Raw genomic sequence first — 23,676 nt, forward strand, 5'->3', positions numbered from 1 at the left:
TTGAAATGACCGACAATTATGATTGTTTAATATTTATTACCAGAAATGTGGAAAAAGAGACACATGTAGAACCGAAAAAGGTACCATTTTGTTGAAAGAGCAGAGTTCAACAAACCATAACTCCGCTTCTGGATATCGTTTGAAGTCAAATGATATACCATTTTAAAGCTTATGATATATATTTTCTAAACACGAAATAAAACAAAATTGACTGGGCCGACTTTACGGCTGATTCGTGGTGTACAATCACATTTAAGTTTAGAGCTAGCTACTAGTTATATCCCATAATGGCCTCCACCTATACATATACCAAATTTCAGAATGGTCAAAGAGTTATAATATCAGATTCAACAATTGGTTTAATATACTACTTGTCTTGGTCTTAATGAGATAAGCGAAATATTGTTTCCTGTGCTTTAGCCCCTGGGGGGTGCCGCTCAATGGATTGCTCTCTTGCAAGAAAAATGGACATGGGTCCCTATTTTTGCAGGAAAATCCTAAGACATGGATCCGTTTTTTACATAAACCCCTTTTCCTCGAGCATGACGAGTAAATCTGGATCTATTCGATGAAAATGGGTTTATATTTCAAAGTAAATTATTTGACAAGGGTCTATGTTCTTGAGACAATCCAATGGGTATGTGTCCACGGTCAAATGGCCCTTGGAAATGGGCAAGGGTTTCAAGTCTGGAGCCTCAACACCTCGTCCGAAAAATATCGAAGTACCCCCCTGGTTGCTTCGAACGCTTCATCTCTATTTTATTCTTTCATATTATTTCAAGCATGCTCACATGCTCAAACAAAAATACTTGCGTTTTGATTTTCAAGTAATTACATGTATTTGCAACTTATTTTTATATGTCTTCAATATTTGAAATCTTCTTGCATTTGGTGATTGATTAGGGGGGCGCAGCCGGCGCGCGCCCCCTCTATTTTTTTCTAGCAAAGGGCGCCGGCCTAACTTAAAAATACAAAAAATGAAAGAAATTTAAAAAAAATGAACAAATTGGGCCATGAACAGCAAACAATGGGCCAAACCCGTTGAGTTTTCGAGGGGGTAACCACCTTAACACAATTTTTTCGTCGTCGACCAAAAGGCGCCCCCTCTATCAAAAATTCCTGGATCCGACCCTGTTGATTGTATTGTTTATATAAAATATTCTTCTTATTTATACATTTTAATATTCCTTTAAAAAAAATAGATCAGCATTTCTTTGGCATAAAATGTTAGCTTTTACTGTCAGATATATCCCCTTTTATTTTTGAGCCGAACAACTACGGCAAAGCAAAGAAAATAGGAATTTACTACCAGCCTACATGTCGCCAATACGTACCACTCCTTCGGTCATGTTGTGGTACGACCCTTTGTTGTGTATATCACCGTCCCGCACGCCGTGTACGTACTGTGTGTTATGAACATCGTGTATGCGTTCGACTAATAATTCCATCGTAATAATAAAGCGCCGGTTCCGGCGTTTTATTCAAAATCACGGATTTTGACAAAACTACAGCACCTAGAGTCTTGGGTATATTGGTTTAATAAAGTACAATTTAATCGTGTAAAAAAAGGAATTTTAAAAATTCAGTGCAGTGAGGGCGTCTTCCTCATCAAATGTTATAATATGGCTTTAATCATAAAGGTGTCAATAAATTTATAGTACTTATCATTTTCATCAAGATTATCAATAATTTTGCTCCATTTAATAATGACAGTCTTTTGCAATATTCTCACTATTGTGATTTCTTTTATATGTTTTTCGCTTGACCCGTTCAGTTTTCTACTTCGAGGTTGGTATAAGGCGCTGTATCCGACAATTGACATAATATCGCTGAATAGCAAATGAAATGCTAATTTGCCAGTGAATCGTTTTCCACTGCAATTTTCACTCAACTTAGCGCTATTTCTACTTAAAATTTGACAATTGCATGGTGGAGCTAATGTCATGGTAGTATAAAAATCTCAGAATTGAAAATTTCACTTGCTACAATTTTTTTTCAGATAGCATAATATTGTAACTATCGGGCTAATGTGTGCTATTTATGCTACACCTATTTCTTTTGTAACAGAATAGCACCTACTTGTGCTACATAGAGCTATTTGTGCAATTTTATTTCAGATAGCATAATACTATCATAATACTAATTTCTAATTTTTATGTGTATTTATAGTGCAATACTTTGTACTCATGACCAGCTTGCATGAGAGGGGTCCACTCATCTCTTAGATGTCAGTGCTTAATGTGTCACAAATAAATAAATAAATAAATAAATAATAAATAAATAATACTGCCACTATCGTGTTAGAATGTGTTATTCCTGCTACACCTATTAAATAGTGATCAATGTACATTGCAAACAATGGAAGCACTTCTTCTGTCTCAGACACTCAGATATGTTCTAGTAATGTGATTAACCATATAATTACTGAACCATATTTTGTAACACGGACTACGAAATGTCAATTCTAAACGCCACATACCGTTATGTTTGGTACTAATGTATAGCTATGGGTCTCTTCTGTCCAAGGGATACTAAATAAGTACAAACACTCCCCACATAATGTCGCTATGACGGCAGAAGTATAGACAAAATTCTACGAACATGCGATTTTTGCCGCATTTTCTACTAAATATAAGAGTATATGACTTTTTCAAACTAACTAACAAAAGAGTCAATATCTCTTGGAATAATTTTACAAGAGCGAAATGAAAATCATGGATTTTACTGTAGAAACCTTTGGTGGGTCACTCTCACCTCCTCCCCCCTGTATGGTCAGTTTTGATGGTCGGCACCCCCAATTGATATTTTCTTTCATCTCTTCATCTCATTTGTTATGTTTGTGAATGTATTTTTGCATAGCTCCTCATTGAGATAAATCAGTAAACACATAAAAAATAAGGAAATATACTATGGCTATTTTTTCTGCATTATATGAAACATTTTGATGCTTTGCATTTTTTTTTTCAAATTTTCTCAAGAAATACATATAAGCAGCTGTGAGGTATGGTGCTTTCAATAATAGTCTAACATATTTTGTTAAATTAATTTCTTAGCCAGTTGTGTGTACTCCTTGCACCCGTACTTTAGGCAACCACAGATTTCTGTACAGGGTAACCTATTGAGGTAACCTATTGAAATACGGTATGTTAATGCAAATTCCAAAAAATGGGGGAAGAGAGGTAAAATGAATAATTTACTGGGTGGGCATTTTATTTTTCTTGCCCAAACATTAGACAATCAGGAGACAGAATTAATAGGCGGGCAGTTGTAATTAATGACATTCAGGCCCGTAGCCTGGAAGGATTATATAAGGGGTAATCCACTTGTAAAAAATAGATTTTGACCACGCCCTAAAAGAATATTTGAATATACTACTTCTAGGTAGGAAGAAGAAGTTTTACTTTTATAACTTTGCCACGATTCTACTTATTTTTCAAAAATGCTGAGTTATTTGAATACGTATCCCAGCAAACACAAAAACGTTTTAAAAACGTTTTAAATAAGTTATATTTTGGCTTTTGGTGTCGGTAAAAACGTTTTAATAACATTAAAATGTCGGGTTATATAAAGGTCATGAAAACGTTTTAAAACGTTTGGTATGAAAACACACTACAAAAATATTTTTAAAATGTTTTCAAAATGTTATTGTAAACTATTTTTGCAAACATTTTTTCTAAATGTTCTTAAAATGTATTTTTCAAAACGTTTTAATAACATTTAAATGTCGGGTTATATAAAGGTTATGAAAACGTTTTTAAAACGTTATTGCAAATATTTTGGGCAAACATTTTTCGCAAAATATTTTGTCAACCCCAAAATAACTTTCTGTTTAGAATGTTTTGTATCAAGTTTTCAAAATGTTTTTGGAACGTTATAAAAACGTTTTTATACCCTTTATATAACCCGACATATAAACGTTTTCTATAAAACATTTTGTGTTTGCTGAGCAGTTGATTATCAAGAAATGTGTTTTAATGTTATGAAAACGTTTTATACCCTTAATATACCCTTTATATAACCCGACATTTAAACGTTTTCTAACAACCTTTTATAACCTTTTGCAAATGATGTCGAAAACGTTTTGTGTTTGCTGGGATATCACGTTTCTCTTATTCATTTCTATCGATATAGTCAATAGTGACTTTAGCATAAAGACACGTAACCTTGATAAAAAAAGACTAACAATGCATTTTAAGAACAAACGGTTGGTAAATTTGAATGCAAAAGCAAGTAAAAGAACAAAAAACCATCTTGACGATAGACCTGTTATTTGTTCTCATCATACTTTGTTGACTCTGATATTTGTTATCTATCACGTGTATGATAAAGTTGTAGCTATAGTTGCTACTGCAAGATTGTAGTGTATTTTGCCTGTTAAGTGACTAGATCTTTACGGTTAGGCGATATAATAAATCGTTATAGTTATGTGATATGTTAACTTATATATTGGCGTAATGCGCAGAACGTTGGTTTTTCTAACAGCTTCTTATTCTATGAAAATAATGATTTTATCTGAAACTATAATAATAAACATAATAATGTGTGAATTAGTAACCATAGCAACGTTGTATCAAAAGAGTTAGATCTGCAAGAATAATCTTATAGAGTCTCCTGCATGGATTATTTGACTAAAATTAAGAGATATTATCCGATTAGATAACTCATATCCAGCATGTCAAGTAAGGGCTATAAAAGTTATTATGCTAACCCATTTCCCAACTATGTGCTCGTAATAATTATTTTGCCTATTCTTATATTAAAGTAAATACATACGGTTATACAAAACAATACACAAGTGGAAAAAGGTTTTTTTAAGTATTCTTTCAACCTTGAAAGTAGGCCGATACCGGTAACTATATTATCTCAATACTGTTCGGGAGTTTCTGCATGCTCAAAGACTTGGAATGACCAAATGTATATGCATTGTCCAGGGGAATTAAAAGCTAACTCAATTTTCCACGAGATCGAACTAGGCACCGCCAGGGTTCGAACCCGCAACCTCTCTCACCATAGTCGAACGTCTTATCGATTGAGCTAACTTGACTGCTAAATGGTGTGCTTATTATAATGCCAGATGGATTGCCGCCGATGATAGCTATTGCTATTATATCACGATGTTGATAAAATTGCCATATAAAATGTATAGCAATTGAAAACCTAATGCAATCCTCCTCTAAACGATTCTGAGCAGTGTTTACTGAGAATGACGCACATTACTGTCTGCATCAATTCATATTTGTGACACAATGCGTTTGATTATATTTATATAAGATTCTCAATCGATTCAATCCAATACTTTTTGCATTTTTTTCCTCTGGCAGTTTACCATTTACCTATTCCCCGTAACGCATCGCAATTCGAATTGAAATTACATCACTATACAGAACAACACTGCGAATGCTAGCCTTGGCACTGAACGCTCTGTGGCTGCTTAATAGCCCGAAGGGAACAACATGCAACATGAACAAGAAGGCGAAATGCTCGCACTAAGCAATACCCATTGTTTGGGCTTTCAGATACACCCACAACTACCGCAAAGCACGTTGGTAAATTCATAGATTGTCAACAATCTATGGTAAAATTGACCAATTACAGATCAATTTTGAGCATGTTTTAGGTGGCTTGGTTACGTGACGAATGTGAATTCTTGTCTATAATTAAATGCTTTACAGTGAGTATGCGCAGTGGCGTTTCAAGACGTAGTTTTAATCTTAAGAACATTAAGGAATAACGTTATATATCATGATCATTCATTGCTTTTTGCAGTGTGCCCTGCTATCAGTTTACCGTTAACTAGTCTCCGTTTGATATTCTCTACTACCAGTTTTCGTTTACCAGTCTTCGTTTTATATACTCTACTCAATTTTTCTTTCCTACCAATTTATCAATTTATCAGTCGCCATTTTATCCACTTAACTTTACACCAATAGAAGTGTTACTATATAGAACAGAAGTAAATTTCCATGATGCCTTTTGGTGATTTTTTTGTGACATAATTATAACAAAGAAGTTGGCTGCATGGAGAAGGAAAACTTTACTCTTATAACGACATCCCATTTCTTGCCTACCTCTTGAACATGGAAGGATTTTGTGCTGTTATATGACATCTGATATGTGCATCCAACAGTCCAATAGCTGTAATAGTAGTAACTTACATCAGTGATCGTTTCATTGTCATTATCAGCAACTGCTGTCAACTTAAGCTGGATTTTGTCATAATCAGCAACTGCTGTCAACTTTAGCTGAACTTTGTAATTATCAGCAACTGCTGTCAACTTAAGCTGGACTTTACTATTATCAGCAACTGCTGTCAACTTAAGCTGGACTTTGTCATTATCACCAACTGCTGTCAACTTAGACTGGACTTTGTCATTATCAGCAACTGCTGTCAACTTAAGCTGGATTTTGACCAATAACAATTCATTGAATATGGCCAACGATACGCTTAATGATGCTGATGGTTTTCCTATATTCTCCCTTCAAAGTGACTGTCCACCTGACAAAGTCTGGCCTTTTCTATTCTTAACCGATGACGTCATATCTAAATTAGGTCTATTCTACACAACAACCGAATATATTCTCGTCAACATCTTGATTCCACTCATATTAATCTTCGGATTTCTCGGAAACTGTATGTTTTTATTGACTGTTGTTCGAATCCGCGAGATGCGAACGATAACAACGTTTTACTTAGCCAATCTGGCCATCGCAGATCTGTGTTTCATATTGTGCGTTGCAGTCCACACATTTTGGACTGTATCTCGATCTCCATATATGTACACGGACCCTTTTAATTCAAGCATTGGTTGTGCTCTGTCTAAAACAATTACATACATCTCATATTTTGGCTCCATAGGCTTTGTTACTTTAGTAAGTTTAGAGCGTTTTTTCAGCATCTGCCACCCCGTGAAACATCGACTCATAAACAGCAGAAGACGCACCTTAAATCTGATTGTAACAACGTGGGTGGTTGTCGTTTTAATTGGTTTTGCGTTAGGCTTAGGTAATTCTACAACATTGACTCGTTATTGCATTTTGTGGCCATCACGGGAACCTTACAAACATTTACTTTCCGAAATATTCTTTTGTACAGGTTCATCGACCTCAGTATCATTATTTTCGTTTACGCTACAATTTTGTGCTTTCATTACGTCACTGATCATAAATATGGTAATGTATGCAAAGATCATACAGAAACTTGGACAAAATCGAGTTACTCCAAGGGATGCAGCGACGGCTGGTAATGGAGCGCAAGAAACGCTGGAGCAGAAGCGTGTGCGCAACAGCGCAGCTAAGATGCTGATATCAACTGGCGTCATATTTTTCATCTGTGTTACTCCCTGGCAATGCAATATTTTTGTTAATATCATAAGCGCTATCATTGGAAATAAGTTATTTGACGCAGAGCAAACCAGAGTCATAGTATTTCTTGGGACTTTCTGTAATTGTGTCAATTCGGGTGTAAATCCGGTAATTTATGGTCTTACAAACCCGCGTTATCGTGCCGCGTTTAAGAGAGTTGTTTTATGTGGCAGGCTGAGAGATAATAGGGATTTAGTTTCGACTATAAAGACGAGGTCCTCGTCAGCTCTACATTAAATAAACATGATGGGCGACATCAAATTAATTTACAATCAAGTTGCAACTATAGATACAAGGTCCTCGTCGGCTGTACATTAAATTAAATTTGTTTGCAATAAATTTGGTAACTCTAAGGTTTGAAATAAGAACCCGCGTTTCAGAAATGGGAAAGCTGCTGATATACTAATATATGGAACACATATGTCGTGATTCAATACCATAAGCATTTAGAAATGTTCTGTCTGGAAGCAGACCTGCAATAATGTGCAAAAAGCTTAGGAGGTTGGGCAGAAGTTGGCTATGGAAATTACCGCGTTTGGGAAATGGGAAAGCTGATGATATGCTACTATATGGAACAGATATATCCTGATGGAAAAAAAATTATAAATATTTGCTCTGCAATTGTGTGGAAAGCATATAAGAAGTTGGGCAAAACCTTTAACCTCACACCGATTCTTTATAACATTATTAATTCGGCAGAGTGACGAATGCGCAAACTCGCTGTTTTGAGTAAATAAGAATGTTAGTACCATTCCATCGACCATTTAAAAAAAGCGAACATTTATGACAAATCATTTTAAATGTATATTAGAGAAGTGAATTTGGTGTATTTCGTCTTTCATCAACACATAGTGGCGTAGAGAGATTTTTCCAAATTTTCCATTTCACATAGTGACATTTGTGGCCGTACACTACGAATGAGCCGTAAAGTGGCCAAATTGTATCCTGAGTTACAGTGTAAAATGTGCGTGAAGGTACCTCAATTTTGTACGACATGTATCTCAGTAGACATGTGTCCCTATTTTTTGCTGGAAAATCCTTATACATGGGTTCGTTTTTGACATAAACCCTTTCCATGAGCATGACGAGTAAATCTGGATCTATTCGGTGAAAATGGGTCTATATTTCAAAAGAAATCTTTAGACATGGGTCTATATTCTTGAGGCAATCCTTAGAAATGGGTACCTTTCCACGGTCTAACATATCTAATGGCCCTTGGAAATGGGCAAGGGTTTCAAGTCTGGAGCCTCAACACCTCGTCCACAAAATATCGAAGTACCCCCTCGGGTGCTTCGAACGCTGAACATCTCTATATTTACTCTTTCATATTATTTTAAGCATGCTCAAACAAAAATATTTGGGTTTCGATTTTCGAATAAGTATCTGCAACCTATTTTTATATGTCTTCAATATTTGAAATCTTCTTGCATTTGGTGATTGAATGTATTGATATTCTTCTTATTAATACATTCTTATATTCCTGTAGTGACGGTTCTTGTCTTAATAACTTTACACCAATAGAATCCATTCAGCGTGAAGTACATTAAACATCAAGGTGTCAATAAATTTATTATAGTTATCATTTTCATCAATATTATCAAGAATTTTTAGCAATATTCTCACTATTGTGATTTCTTTTATATGTTTTTTTTTCGCTTAACCCGTTCAGTTTTCTACTTCGAGGTTGGTACAAGACGCTGTATCTGACATTTGCCATAATGTCACTGAATATTAAATTGCTGAATAGCAAATTGGAATTTTGTCGAATCGTTTGCTAGTGAATCGTTTTCCACTGTAATTTTCTCGCAACTTAGCGCTATTTCTACTTAAAACCTAATAATTGCATGGTGGTGCTAATATATGTATATTTTATATAGTGTAATGCAATAATCTGTGTGTTCTGAAAATGTGTGATTTAATGATTTAAATATGTATAATATGTGGTTTTCGTAATATGTATAATAAAGGCTTATGCTCGTCAAAAAATAAAAAAATAAATAAATAAAAAAATGGTGGTGCTAATGTCATGGTAGTACAAAAATCACAGAATAGCAATTTCATGTGCAACAATGCGCTTATAGTGCAATTTTATTGCATATAGCACAATATAATGATCTATAGCACGCATAGAGGTTGTGCGTGAAATTATTGATTAGCTCCAAGCAAATGATTTGAACCGGTATCTATCCCCGTAATCATGACGCAGTGCAGTCCATTCAATCAAATGTTGTCATCAACCTATTTGATCGCAGTGCATTTGTTATTGAGACGATCTGTCGCGGTAGATTGCAATCATGCTTTTGTTGAATGCATTTGAGTAGTCCGCCATATTTACGGTATGATACGTCAAGCACAACATCTATACTGCAATTATGGTGTTTTAATGTGCTATTCATGCTATACCTATTAAATAGTGATCAATGTACATTGTAAACAATGGAAGCACTTCTTTCGTATCAGACACTCAGATATAAATTATTTGTGATGCGATCAAGCAAAATCAGTCGGAACTCGGAAATATTGCATTTTCAGTTTATTATAGGAGAGTAAATAGCATTTAGAAAGCTGGATTTTGCAGAAAACCCCAATGAAATTGAGCAACCAGTTCCAAAGATATAAGCAATTAAAGAGTTTCCAAAACAAAAGGAAACAAAAGAAAATATTTCCTTTGTTTGGCTATATCTCAAAATCAATATTTCCGAGTTCCGACTGATTTTGCTTGATTGCATCACATTCATGTTCTTGTTGTAATTAATGGCATTCAGGCCCATAGCATAGACGGGTAATCCACTTGTAAAAAAATAGATTTTGACCACAACCTAAAAGATCGTTTGGTGGATCTTTTCATTTTGAATATACTACTTCTAGCTATGAAGAAGAAAAAGTTTTACTTTGATAACTTTGCCACGATTCTATACCTATTTCTAATATTCTGAGTTATTTGAACGTTTGTATCACATTTCTCTTATTCATTTCCATCGATATAGTCAATAGTCACTTTAGCATAACTACATGAAACCTTGGTGAAAAAAGACTAATAATATAATAATGTATTTTACGAACGAACGATTGGTAAATTTGAATGCAAAAGCAAGTAAAAGAACTAAAACCCATTTTGACGACAGATCTGTTATTTGTTCTCATCATACCTTGTTGACTCTGATATATGTTATCTATCACGTGTAGGATTAAGTTGTAGCTTTAGTTGCAACTGCAAAATTGTAGTGTATTTTGCTTGTTAAGTGACTAGATCTTTTCGGTTAGGCGCTATGATAAATCGTTATTGTTATGTGATATATATACTTATGGTCGTAAAGCGCAGAAAGAGCGTTGGTTTTTCTAACAGCTTCTTATTCTATGAAAATAATGATTTTATCTGAATAAACGTAATAATGTGTGAATTGGTAACCATGGCAACGTTGTATCAAAAGAGTTACATCTGCAAGGATAATCTTATATAGTCTCCTGCATGGATTATTTGACTAAAATTAAGATATATTATCAGATTAGATAACTCATATCCATGCAGCATGTCAAATAAGGGCTGTTTGAAAGTTATGTTCATCCATTTCCCAACGGTATGCTCATAATTATTATTTTGCCCATTCTTATAAAGTAAATACATACGGTTATACAAAACAATACACAGGTGGAAAAAGTAAAGAGATACCGGTAACTATATTATCTCAATACTATTCCGGTGTTTCTGCATGCTCAAAGACGTGGAATGACCAAATGTATTATCTGGATTTATTTCAAACCATGTTTTAAATCTTTGAACAAGTTCATTTGGATTGTTAGATTCTTTTTATGCGAATCCAATTCCAATAGAAATGAAGGTGTCGCCTATAAAAGGAAACAGTCAGATGTGATGAGTTGCTAGTCTGATGAAACCACTAGTGTAATGGTGAGATGTCACTATGTGAGTTTAACACCTTCATTTCTATTGGATTCGCATAAAAAGAAACATGTTAACAGATGTTTCAAATCTATTACCCGGTAAATTGGCTCCATGAATTCTTTTAAGGTTTGTATGGAAATAGATCAAATTAATTTTAATAATTTTAGCTTTCTATGTCATTGTGTACTTTGTGACAGTTATTCTTACTCCAAAGTTATTTTGGGAAATAGACAGGTTGAATATATTGAGTTGAGCAATTTTCAAAAAACTTCTTTACCACAAAATGTTTATTTAAAAATAAGGTGCACCCAAAAGACAATGTCAAATTACACTGAAAACAGTGCATAAATCGTACCTACAAATATATTTTCACCCTACTAATATTAGCAGTACCTGTTATTAACCTCCCTGGCAGGAGCAATCTATGAGACTACCTACACCCCTGTTTGGGAAGATAAAAACAATCTTGGCGCCAAACCATGGAACTTCAGATATATAAAAAATTATACAAAATACATAATGCACAAATCTTTTATGTATCAAGATATGTTGTGGCTAAAATGCATCATTCAGACAACACGGACCGCTTGATTAAAATCTCTGTACAATATCATATATCTTGAGAGATGATCTTGTACTGTTTAAGTAAAACAGATGAATCGTGAACATATCATGAAATTATTTATTGTTGAGATATATAAAAAAAAAACATTCTTACGTACATTAATGTGTAATTTTATGCACATATTATTTGATGTTAATTAAGCTTATAGTATTTTAAAATAAATATTCAAGAACATGATGTATAAGAGTATCGAGTTTTCATTACTATTAAATCATCCAATATATTGAGCAATCAACAAAGTAATTAGGCTTGTACTTTAGGGTTCCATCACTTTCATAATGTTCATTCGAAAAAAAGATTGATTCAGTCGTCCAAAGTTTGTTGTTTGTTTACACGGTTAAGCTCGTACGAAATAACACTTATTGATTGGTCAACAGATGTGACAAACTGTGTTAAACTTTAAAGGATATCAATTGGTCAAATTAAAAACCGGAAGTGAAAATTACACTTTCAAAAAGCTCGAGATACTAGCAATTTCTGGTATTCGCGCAACCGTTACGTTAAACACGGAGAAGCAATTCACCAATCAGAGACTTTGATAAATTTCGCCAGACGGTATAATGTTCAGGCAACGAAGGAGCCAAAAGCTGAATAGAACAGAACAATACGAATTCTTGTGTCTGATTGCTTTACTGTGAGTATGCGCAGTGGGGTTTCAAGAAGTACTTTCAATCTATTGTTATTTTCCTGACGACATGCATGTTCAGTCTCCATTTGATATACCGTACATAACTTCACACCACGAACTGGCTAGAAGTGTTACTACAACACACACGGATTTTATTGTGTATTTTTGTGACTTTCTGTGAATCAATACCCAAGGAAATTTTTTGTAGGGTATAACAGACAACTTGCAATTAACAACATCAATGCCGCCTCTACCTCAACATTTATCAACCGTCGAAGACGGAAACTTGACATTTACGGCTCAATTTATAACGCAGCATCCATGGAACTGCCGGTTTAAAATTGTAGTTGATGCTGTGTGTATGACCAATGGTCATTGACCATCATCAGTGTCAATGATCTTTTGCACCCATGCCGTTTTTGCTGGATGCTCCACTATATATTTTACTTGCTGTTCAATGTATTAAAACTAAAAGCAATCTACGAAGATCTTCAGGTGGTCTATAGGGTAAATTCATTTCGCAATCAATTACTACCTGGTGTTGTGTGTATAAGTGCTGGGTCTACTCGGCATCAGTGAACTTTTCCATCCAGACCGTTTTTGCTGGGTGCTCAACTACATATATTACTGCTATTGCTGTTCAATGTATTAAAACTTAAAGCAATCTACGAAGATATTCAGGTGGTCTTACGCCAAAAATCATTATCAGTCACTATTAACATCTGCTGTCAACTTGAGGTCGACTGCGACAACAACGACGTAATAATTCATTGAATATGGCCAACGATACGCTTAATGATACTGATGGTTTTCCTATATTCTCCCTTCAAAGTGACTGTCCACCTGACAAAGTCTGGCCTCTTCTATTCTTAGCCGATGACGTCATATCTAAATTAGGTCTATTCTACACAACAACCGAATATATTCTCGTCAACATCTTGATTCCACTCATATTAATCTTCGGATTTCTCGGAAACTGTATGTTTTTATTGACTGTTGTTCGAATCCGCGAGATGCGAACGATAACAACGTTTTACTTAGCTAATCTGGCCATCGCAGATCTGTGCTTCATATTGTGCGTCGCAGTCCATACATTTTGGGCTATTTCCCGATCCCCATATATGTACACGGACCCTTTTAATTCAAGCACTGGTTGTGCTCTGTCCACAACAGCTACTTATATATCCTACTATGGCTCCATAGGCTTTGTTACTTTAGTAAGTTTAGAGCGATTTTTCAGCATCTGTCACCCAGTGAAACACCGTCTAATAAGTAGCAGACGCCGCACCTTTAAACTTATTGTAACAACGTGGCTGGTTGTCGCTTTAATTGGTTTTGCATTAGGTTCAGCAAATTCAACAACATTGACTCGTTATTGCATTTTGTGGCCATCGCGGGAACCTTACAAACATTTACTTTCCGAAATATCATTTTGTTCAGGGTCATCGACTTCAATGTCAATATTTTCGTATACGCTACAAACATTCTCATTCACCACGTCACTGATTATAAATATGGTAATGTATGCAAAGATCATACAGAAACTTGGACAAAATCGAGTTACTCCAAGCGATGCGGCGACGGCTGATGTAAATGGAGCGCAAGAAACGATGGAGCAGAAACGGGTACGGAACAACGCAGCTAAGATGTTGATATCAACTGGCGTCATATTTTTCATCTGTGTTACTCCCTGGCAATGCAATGTTTTTGTCAATATTATAAGCGCTATCATTGGAAATAAGTTATTTAACGCAGAGCAAACCAGAGTCATAGTATTTCTTGGGACTTTCTGTAATTGTGTCAATTCGGGTGTAAATCCGGTAATTTATGGTCTAATAAACCCACGTTATCGTGCCGCGTTTAAGAGAGCTATTTTATGCGGCAGGTTGCGCGATAATAGGGATTTAGCTTCAACTATAAATACAAGGTCCTCGACAGCTGTACATTAAGTAAACTTGTTAGGAGACATTAAATTGATTTACAATCTATATAGTTCCAAAATAAGAAACGTGTGTTTTGGAAAGCGGTTGATATGATACACACCGACATCGCCCGGTTAATAATTACATTATACAGCAGAGACACTGAAATGAATACCCGGGATCGATACACGTGAGTGTGCTATGCACGATTTGATATTCAGACGATAAATCGGGGTAGAAAATGATGAATATCTCCCGTAATTTATTTAGTCTAAAGAAGCCAGATTTTGTTCCTTGCACTTGAATATATGTGTTGAACGGATATGATAATCGTTAGCTTGCGTCTTGAAAAAGAAGCTTGCGTCTTGAACTCAAATGGGTACAAAAATTCAGATTTTATATGTGCCGAACTATAGCGCAATGTAGGCTAGCTCCACTCACTCGTGGCCAAAGCAGATGACCATTGACCTTATCATGGCGTATACATGCTCACTCACACACAGAGAGGTTGATTACCAGGCTATTGTCAGTAGCCTTAGTCGGATGTCCCTCGGCTCATTATCAGTCCCAGAACAACGCCAAATATGGATTAAAAGACCTTTGACCTTGGATGTGTACAACAGCATGTTATGATCTAATGGGAAACTGTGCACATCAACAAACACCATTTCTATCAAAAAGGCAACGTCTGATATAATTTGAAACCACATAAATTACTAGAGTTGGTTCTTCTCTTGGATTTGGACCAAGCTTTAGAATATCGAATGTTGCGTTTTGAAATAAAACAAACCAGAAATTTATCACCCATTGTAAAGATATGGCACATGTACCGAATACATGTACATACATTGGCTGACCTTGTGGATTTCCTGGCCCAGCCATGCTAACCACATAAGGAGATTATACGATTAACCTAGTGCAGCTATTGTCATAGCAGGGTATTATTATGTAATACTCCTGATCCATATTTGGCGTTCTCTTGGACTGATTATACGTCTCAAAGGTCGGAACAAAATGGCCATGCGTGGCTGTGGATTTAACCTACCATGGCGATTTCTGCAATGAAGATATCGGGGCGATGACACTGTGTGATATAATGAACAGATAATCTAATATAATGCAATAATAAGCACTAACGTTTCAAGCTGGAAGCAGACAATATGCAATTTTGCAAAAGAGATTGTGATATGATATGATACGATATGATATGATATGATATGATATGATATGATATGATATGATATGATATGATGTGATTTTATTAGCACAAAATTGCGGGCCGGAGGTCGAATTACATTGTACACATAATATGAACAAGCAAAACACAAAAATGAGAAAATCATCATCAAAGTATGGAACTGGACTCCTAGACAACCTATCTGTACGCGCACGGATTGGCGTTGTTTCTTAATTGTCTACCATGAGCCTGTCCTTTGTTGGGAGTAAGCAACTTGATGGCAACTCGAAATTAAGGCAATGTTGCTCCCTCCTAGCAGATAGTTTATCATGATTGCACACAACAAGAGCATTTTCATAATTGGACCCAAGGATAATTTTCAGAATTCTTTTCTGGATGTTCTCAAGCTTGATGGACTGCTTGGATGTGAGCGTGGAGTGTCAAATGACATCAGGGGTCTAATACAGGCTGAGTCAAAAAGAAGTAAACTCTTGTTTGAAGGGCTGTAACTAGAGATCTGTGAGGAATCTGCTAAAAATGAAAATATCAGTGGAAAGAGCACATTCTACACATCTAATTTAAAACAAGAATTGTTCGAATTTCTCACAGCAAACTTAAGTTATACTAATTTGAATACAACCACCCTTTTTTGTAGCTGCACACGGTTTCACTTTCCAAGTACCTATTATATTGTTTCGTAAGGCGCGATATTCAAATGCAAATAAAGTTCTGTGGCAGGTGTGGTTTCGATCAATAATTCCCTCATGTTAATGGGTTCTTTTCAATATGAATCTTACCTCATTGCACTACATTATTATGAAACGGACCAAATGACAACATGGCACTACAATTTACCTTACGGGATCGTACGTTTCTGTCGACGAAATATCATGAAACTAAGAGTCCCACTGAAGTTCAGCGTCGTTTTCGTCTCCAGTGTCCCACATCTAATCGGATTCCATGTAAGGGAGCAGTATAGAAGAATGTGAACAAGCACAATGTGCATGGGACACTAAATAACCGACATCCGGAAGCTTCACGCAGACCATGAACTGCTAGATCACAAGTGAAGATTGCTAGAGTTAGACATGCGTTACAGCAAGACCCAAAGATCAGCTCCCCAGTCAAGCTTCTGCCCGATCGTTCGTGAAGACTTGAATTGGTATCCATATAAACTACAGTACCGTCATGTACTTCATTCTTGGGACGCCGTTTGTAATTAATTAAAAGCAAAAGTTGTCAATTCAACAGTAAATCCTGATAGTACTTTATTGATTCGAAATTGAAATGGATGAAAATCAATCGGCCGTGTGCAGCTACAAAAATGGGTGGTTGTATTCAAATGAGTATAACTTTAGTTTGCTCTGCGCAATTACAACAATTCTTGTTATTATTTAGACGTGTAGAGTTTGCTCTTTCCACTGATATTTTCATTTTAGCAGATTCCTTACAGATCTCTAGTTACAGCCCTTCAAACAAGAGTTTACTTCTTTTTGACTCAGCCTGTATATCCTCTGTAAACAGTCAGTAACTCAGATGTACTCTTTTGAGTACGAAGCATAAATAGCCATCTATCGGAATTCTTGCCCATATGGTCCATTTGAGCGTCCCATTTCGGGTCAGACCGGAGCCAAATATCCAACACTTTTTCAGAAGGTACAATAGAGAGAAGTGAGACACCAATTTTTTAGTCTGGATGAGGAAGAGAATCTTTCATGAAACAAATGTGCATGGCTTAACACTTGTCGGGATGAAGTTGGAGTTGATTATCAACCGATCACTTCAGGAAGTCTTCAAAATCTGCTGCAAGTTGCTAGTCACAATAGAGGAACGATTTTCAGCAAAGGTGAGGTCGCCAACATATTTCCAATAGTGTGACCTGCAATCGCAGATCCTACTTAAATTTTAAAAAAAAAGCCAAAAAGGATTTAATTACAATGAAATTAGTAGAAACCAAGAGAAAGGTTTTTAACACAGGTCTTCACATACACAAATGACAGCCAGTGAAAACATCTCAATGACCATCAAGGATTGGAACCTGGGACCTTCGGATCACCGGACCGATGCTCTACCAACTGAGCTAATGAGTCAGATGGAGAAGAGCAGTGATGTTATTATCTATAGGCCTTCAGTTCAATACGCGCCTTCTATCATCTTTTCATCTAAGAAACTTTAAGAAATCGTATTCGAGACCGAAAAATAAAGTTAAACTTTGTGGGAAATTAAATATGAGAAAGGTTTTTTAACACCATTCTCCACATACAAAAATGACAGCCAGTGAAAAATGTTCACTGACCATCCAGGATTGGAACCTGGGACCTTCGGAGACGCCACTACATTCACATGACGTGTACTCAGGCGTGAAAAGGATTTAAATTTAAATTAAATTGACATTACATTTAAATGTGGTGTCATTTTAAAGGGGAATAAAGTAGATATTTATTGATATGCAGCACGATATGTCACAAATAATTTAGGAGTTTATTATTATTAATGCAAATCGCACATAGTTTTAAATTATATTTTTCTGATTTACAAACATAACCTTACATTAATTCCAAATGTACTTTTAGAATTAAATAAAACAATTATTTTTTTGACATTTTGTTAGAATTCAAATCAATATCGTTGCAAATTGCTGAAATAAGAAGTGACTCACGCCAATAGCGAATGATTTTTTTGGCTTTTGGTCACGTCGCAGATGAAGTGTGAACGCGAAGTATCTTACTAAACAGATACAGTGGTTACGGGCATATTGTACAAATGGTTGAATACATGATATAACCATAACCAGCTAATAAATTTACAATGAAAGCACACAAAACTATATGATGTTATAATCAGGCCACAAGGTATGCCTAGTGTAGACTAGGTTGTGCTTCAGTGTGCCACAAGGTATGTCTGGTGTGGATTAGGTTGTGCTTCAGTGTGCCACAAGGTATGCCTAGTGTAAACTAGGTTGTGCTTCAGTGTGCCACAAGATATGCCTAGTGTAGACTAGGTTGTGCTTCAGTGTGCCACAAGATATGCCTAGTGTAGACTAGGTTATGCTTCAGTGTGCCACAAGGTATGCCTAGTGTAGACTAGGTTGCGCTTCAGTGTGCCACAAGATATGCCTAGTGTAGACTAGGTTGTGCTTCAGTGTGCCACAAGGTAAGCCTAGTGTAGACTAGGTTGTGCTTCAGTGTGCCACAAGGTAAGCCTAGTGTAGACTAGGTTATGTTTCAGTGTGCCACAAGGTATGCCCAGTGTAGACTAGGTTGTGCTTCAGTGTACCACAAGGTATGCCTAGTGTAGACTAGGTTGCGCTTCAGTGTGCCACAAGGTATGTCTAGTGTAGACTAGGTTGTGCTTCAGTGTGGCACATGGTATGCCTAGTGTAGACTAGCTTATCCGTCAGTGTGCCACAAGGTATGCCTAGTGTATACTAGGTTGTACTTCAGTGTGCCACAAGGTATGCCTAGTGTAGACTAGGTTGTGCTTCAGTGTACCACAAGGTATGCCTAGTGTAGACTAGGTTGTTCTTCAGTGTGCCACAAGGTATGCCTAGTGTAGACTAGGTTGTACTTCAGTGTGCCACAAGGTATGCCTAGTGTAGACTAGGTTGTGCTTCAGTGTGCCCCAATTTATGCCTAGTGTACACTAGGTTGTGCTTCAGGAGATAATGATGGCTCACTGATTCCAAATATGGTCATGAAGATTTTTTAATGAAAATGTGGAACTCGTCAATATTCCTTCAATTATTGTGGCATTTGATTCCGCTGGAGTGATTTAAATCACAGCCATGCAGGACATAAAGCCAAAATGTGTGATTTGCTCCACAATGACGCCCTCAATTTTTGATGAATTTCTACTTTTTGAAGTCATATTGGATTTGGACGATTAACTACCATAGATAACGTATAAACATTGTTTCTTCTGAGGTTAGTATTTTCGGGAGTATTTTAGCTTATACCTTTCTTCGGTAAATGTAGTAAATATCAAACCAATGGAGTGACTTAACTCACAAGCTGAGCTAACGATTATTGAATAACAAGTGAAAAATAAAATCTTTACTGTTTTCAGATTTCTTGTGTTTGTTTTATAGTAAAGGTCTTATAAAATGTATTCTTCTTGTCCCCTCCCGCCTTCATTTCTGGGATTTGTCAGATTTATTTAGAGAACAAAGATCACTTCCAAGTCTTTTTGTGGTACTACTTAGGGTTTACCTCTAAAAATTTCACATTGGAAAAAAAAAGTCATCCAACCGAAAACCACTATCAATGCTACAATACAATCCCTACCTCATTAATTCAGGAAATCTTCATGGCGAGAACTACAAAAATCAAAAATAATTTTATGTTGCCTTATTAACAAGAACCAAACAAGTCGTCCAACATCGTATTTGTAACATTGTTTACATTATTTGATTTAGTTCAGTGGGCAAAATAAAATTGTTGAGTGGTAAGAAGTGAACGAAAATACACACGCCTTTTATGGTATTTCCCATTGCAAGGTGATTGGCCGAACACAATTATCTCATTTGGTTTTTAATTTCATTCCTGCAAAAGTTAATACGAACACACGCGACCTTGACAAAAACAAAAGTATTTTATTTATTTATATATAAAATAAATTACGCATATATAAATCTAATAAAGTGTATTCTATGAAGTTGATATTAACCCTGTGGGGAGAACAATCGAATAATTACAATTGCATTACTGTCAAAATAACAACCAAAATGGGCCTAAACAGTCGTATCTTGTTTACAGTAAACTCCGTCCTTGCCCATGGAAGTTTATTTTACAATACATTTATAAATTTATAAGTACCAAAGTCAGTAGCAAATTTGAAATAATCTAGCATCTGATTTATTTCCAAAACACATCACAAAATGGTTAGCTAAACTGTAGAATGATAAATTGATATTGTTACGCGCGGCAAGATGTAATTCAATCAATTAATTTTCAATCAATTTAATTTGATTTATTTTCAATTACAAATGAATATAACAAAGAAACTATCAATTTATTTTAAATTTAAATAAATATACAAATACGTTGAATGTGGTAGAATTGAAAGCAGGGACGTGCACTCCTTTACAATTACATTACACAATTAAACAAAAACAAAAAAGACAATAGCGGGAACTGTAGCAAAAAAGTCAACAAAAATTTAATGAATCATTCAATGAATATAATAGTACAAAAATATAGCAATGATAATTCGTTATGAACACGGCAGAGTGCTGAATACGCAAAATTGCTGTTCTGAGTAACAGCTATTCGGCTTTATGCTGTATCCAAAATGTCTCTACCACTGCGCAGAAAGAGGTCGAATACGACATTCAACTACGTGTAAAGCATAGCACGCATCCTTGATTTGGGGCTTTTGTGTAGAAATAAACTGGTTGTCCTTAGGATATATAGACTTAACTTGCTATATAAGTTATAAATAATCCCTGTAATATTGAGCAACAACTCGAGGATTTTAAAGCAAAAATAACAATATTGGCCTATATTTTGCGTATGATTTTCCGGGATTTTCCAATTTCACGGGCGCGCACTCACATTATTAATTAAACCACAGCAGTATCATGTGGGCAATGTTTGTACTTATTTTGGTATCACTGGATAGAAGATACGTTGTTATCAAATATATTAGTATAGGACGTATAATATAGAAAATTCGGGGTTTCTCGCTATACAATACTATACACAGGGAAAATATGCCACATAGTGCCAGGTTGGCACTTGCCAACTGATACCAATGTGGCATTTGCCAGGTTCGGCCAAGAAGAATGTGCAAGGGGTACGCACAACCAGGCATTTGCAGTCACGGGCCAAATTGGCATTTGCCATCAATATCCAGAGTGTCAGAAATCATTCTGCGTGTTTATACTGAGCACTCTGTATTTTTACCAGGTATTACCTGGTAACCCACAATCCGATTCAGGCAACAACCAGCACGTTTCTACTGATGCTTAAAATAAGGGTTGTGATGTGTACCGGAAGTACTGAAAATGTTTTCCTGACCCCCAAGCTGCTATTAAAGGCACGATGTGATACATAAAATGTACATAAAAGAAGTTCAATACCCAGCAACCGTTAACCGTTGTGTTTCCACTGACAGAAATACCGGGTGTCACACCACATCGTCTACCTCATGAGGTGGATCACTAGCCTGAATCCTTCTGGCCTCTAATGGCGGCGCCTTTTTTACCCACAATCCTTCACGTTGCCTTATTCGAGGCCTGAATTCTTTTGGTGTAAAAAAGAAGAGCACTTTGACAATGGAATTACGATGTCATTAATAATTAATTAGGCTGTTCTGATCATGCGCAGTAGGTCAACACAGGCTTTAGTCTCCTCCTCCGCCAGTAATAATTGAGTGAGTAGGATCAAACCGGCAGCAGAGGAGACTATCATGACGAATTTGCTGTCTACCGTAGATAGCCGATAATTACAAGTAATTTTCATAGGCCTATGCATAAAATAAAAAAGAACCCAAAATGCCCGTATCGTGGGATATAGGGTTTATGATTATATAAATTATTATATAATAAATATGCTCTTGAAATAAATATGGCATGATTTTCTAAATATTAGGCAATCATCATGAGAAATTAAAATATGCCCCTGGGCTGAATAGCTCTCATTTTCTTCGGAAGTGGGAGGGTCCCACATTTTCCAAAAGTCGGCGTCAATAAAATTGCGACCCCTTCCCTATTTCGGCAACAAAGATTTTATGACCCCCATAAACAGGCTCAAAATTGTATTAAAATCAGTCTTTTAAAATAAACACACTATCTGTGGTCAACTTGTGACTCCCTACATTTTGGGCATCAACAATTTTTATGACCCCCCCCAGAGAAAATAAAGATAGAGAAGGGACACTCCGTACAATTAACGTGCAGACGGCCTATACCGACGTGAGGACAGAAAATGTGACTCTCGTGCTAGTCTCGGGCGCGGGCCAGACTGTATGCGGTATGAACAACCACATAATTAACTGGTTGTGTAGGAGACTAGCACGAGAGTCACATTTTTTCTGTCCTCTGCTGTCCTCCGGAGTGTCGCGGTCCTGCCCCCCCCCTCCCCTATTTTTCTCCCAAAAAATTATGACCCCCCCCCTATATTTGGGACCCCCACGTCCGAAGAAATTGATAGCCCCTGAATGACTGCACTAACCATTTTGATATGTCCAGTGGGGTGGTGGGGGGGCAGGATTTTTGGGGGGATGGGCATAAAAATGAGGGGGGGGGGGAATCAAAGATGAAAAACATTTGCCTAAAATTTTCTCAGTATAGTCAGTAGCCAAAATGTTTGAAATTCAGTCTCCAAATTTTTGTTCAAGAAAACAAATTAAGACAATTCAGTTGTGTTAAATTTGGCCAAAATATTTGGTAGGCCTATATCCCAATTTCCTTTTAAAAAAATGGTTTGGATTGGTCAAATTCTCTGCAGCACCCCCACAAATGGCCATTTTCCCCTCATCAGAACAAAACATTTTTCCCCTAGCAATTTTACAAATTTGTAGGTTTTTTCATGTTCCATAAAAAAAACCTCAACCATTAATTTATTGATCAGTCCTTACACCAGAAAACAAACACAAAGATACATGTAAATTTGTATTATTATTCATTGTCATTTTATTTTTCTAAGACATAACTAACATAGTGCAAAAACACATCGAGAAGTCCAACATGCAGTCAGTGTATAATTCAAACAAAAATACATGATTAAACAAGTCTTACATTTTTATAATAAAAACATTATTTAAAATTAGAACATTTTACTGGCAGTGTCGAAACTGTATTATTTTGAATAGGCATACTTAACATTAAACATAATTTTAGGAATATCAACATTGAATAATAGGCCATGCCATTTAATAGTTTGTCTCAAAGAATAGTTTGTCCTTACAAGAATCATAATAAAGCAGCCAGCTTATAAATTACATTGTGGTACAATGTAGGTAGTCAAACAGGAAATAGCAACATTCAAAGCATTGTACAATGTAGGCTACACTTCACATTCGGCGGAGGTAGAATAGCCTATTCATAAAATTTTTAAGAAA

Source organism: Amphiura filiformis, chromosome 11, assembly GCF_039555335.1.
Source record: "Amphiura filiformis chromosome 11, Afil_fr2py, whole genome shotgun sequence".
Taxonomy (NCBI): Eukaryota; Metazoa; Echinodermata; class Ophiuroidea; order Amphilepidida; family Amphiuridae; genus Amphiura; species Amphiura filiformis.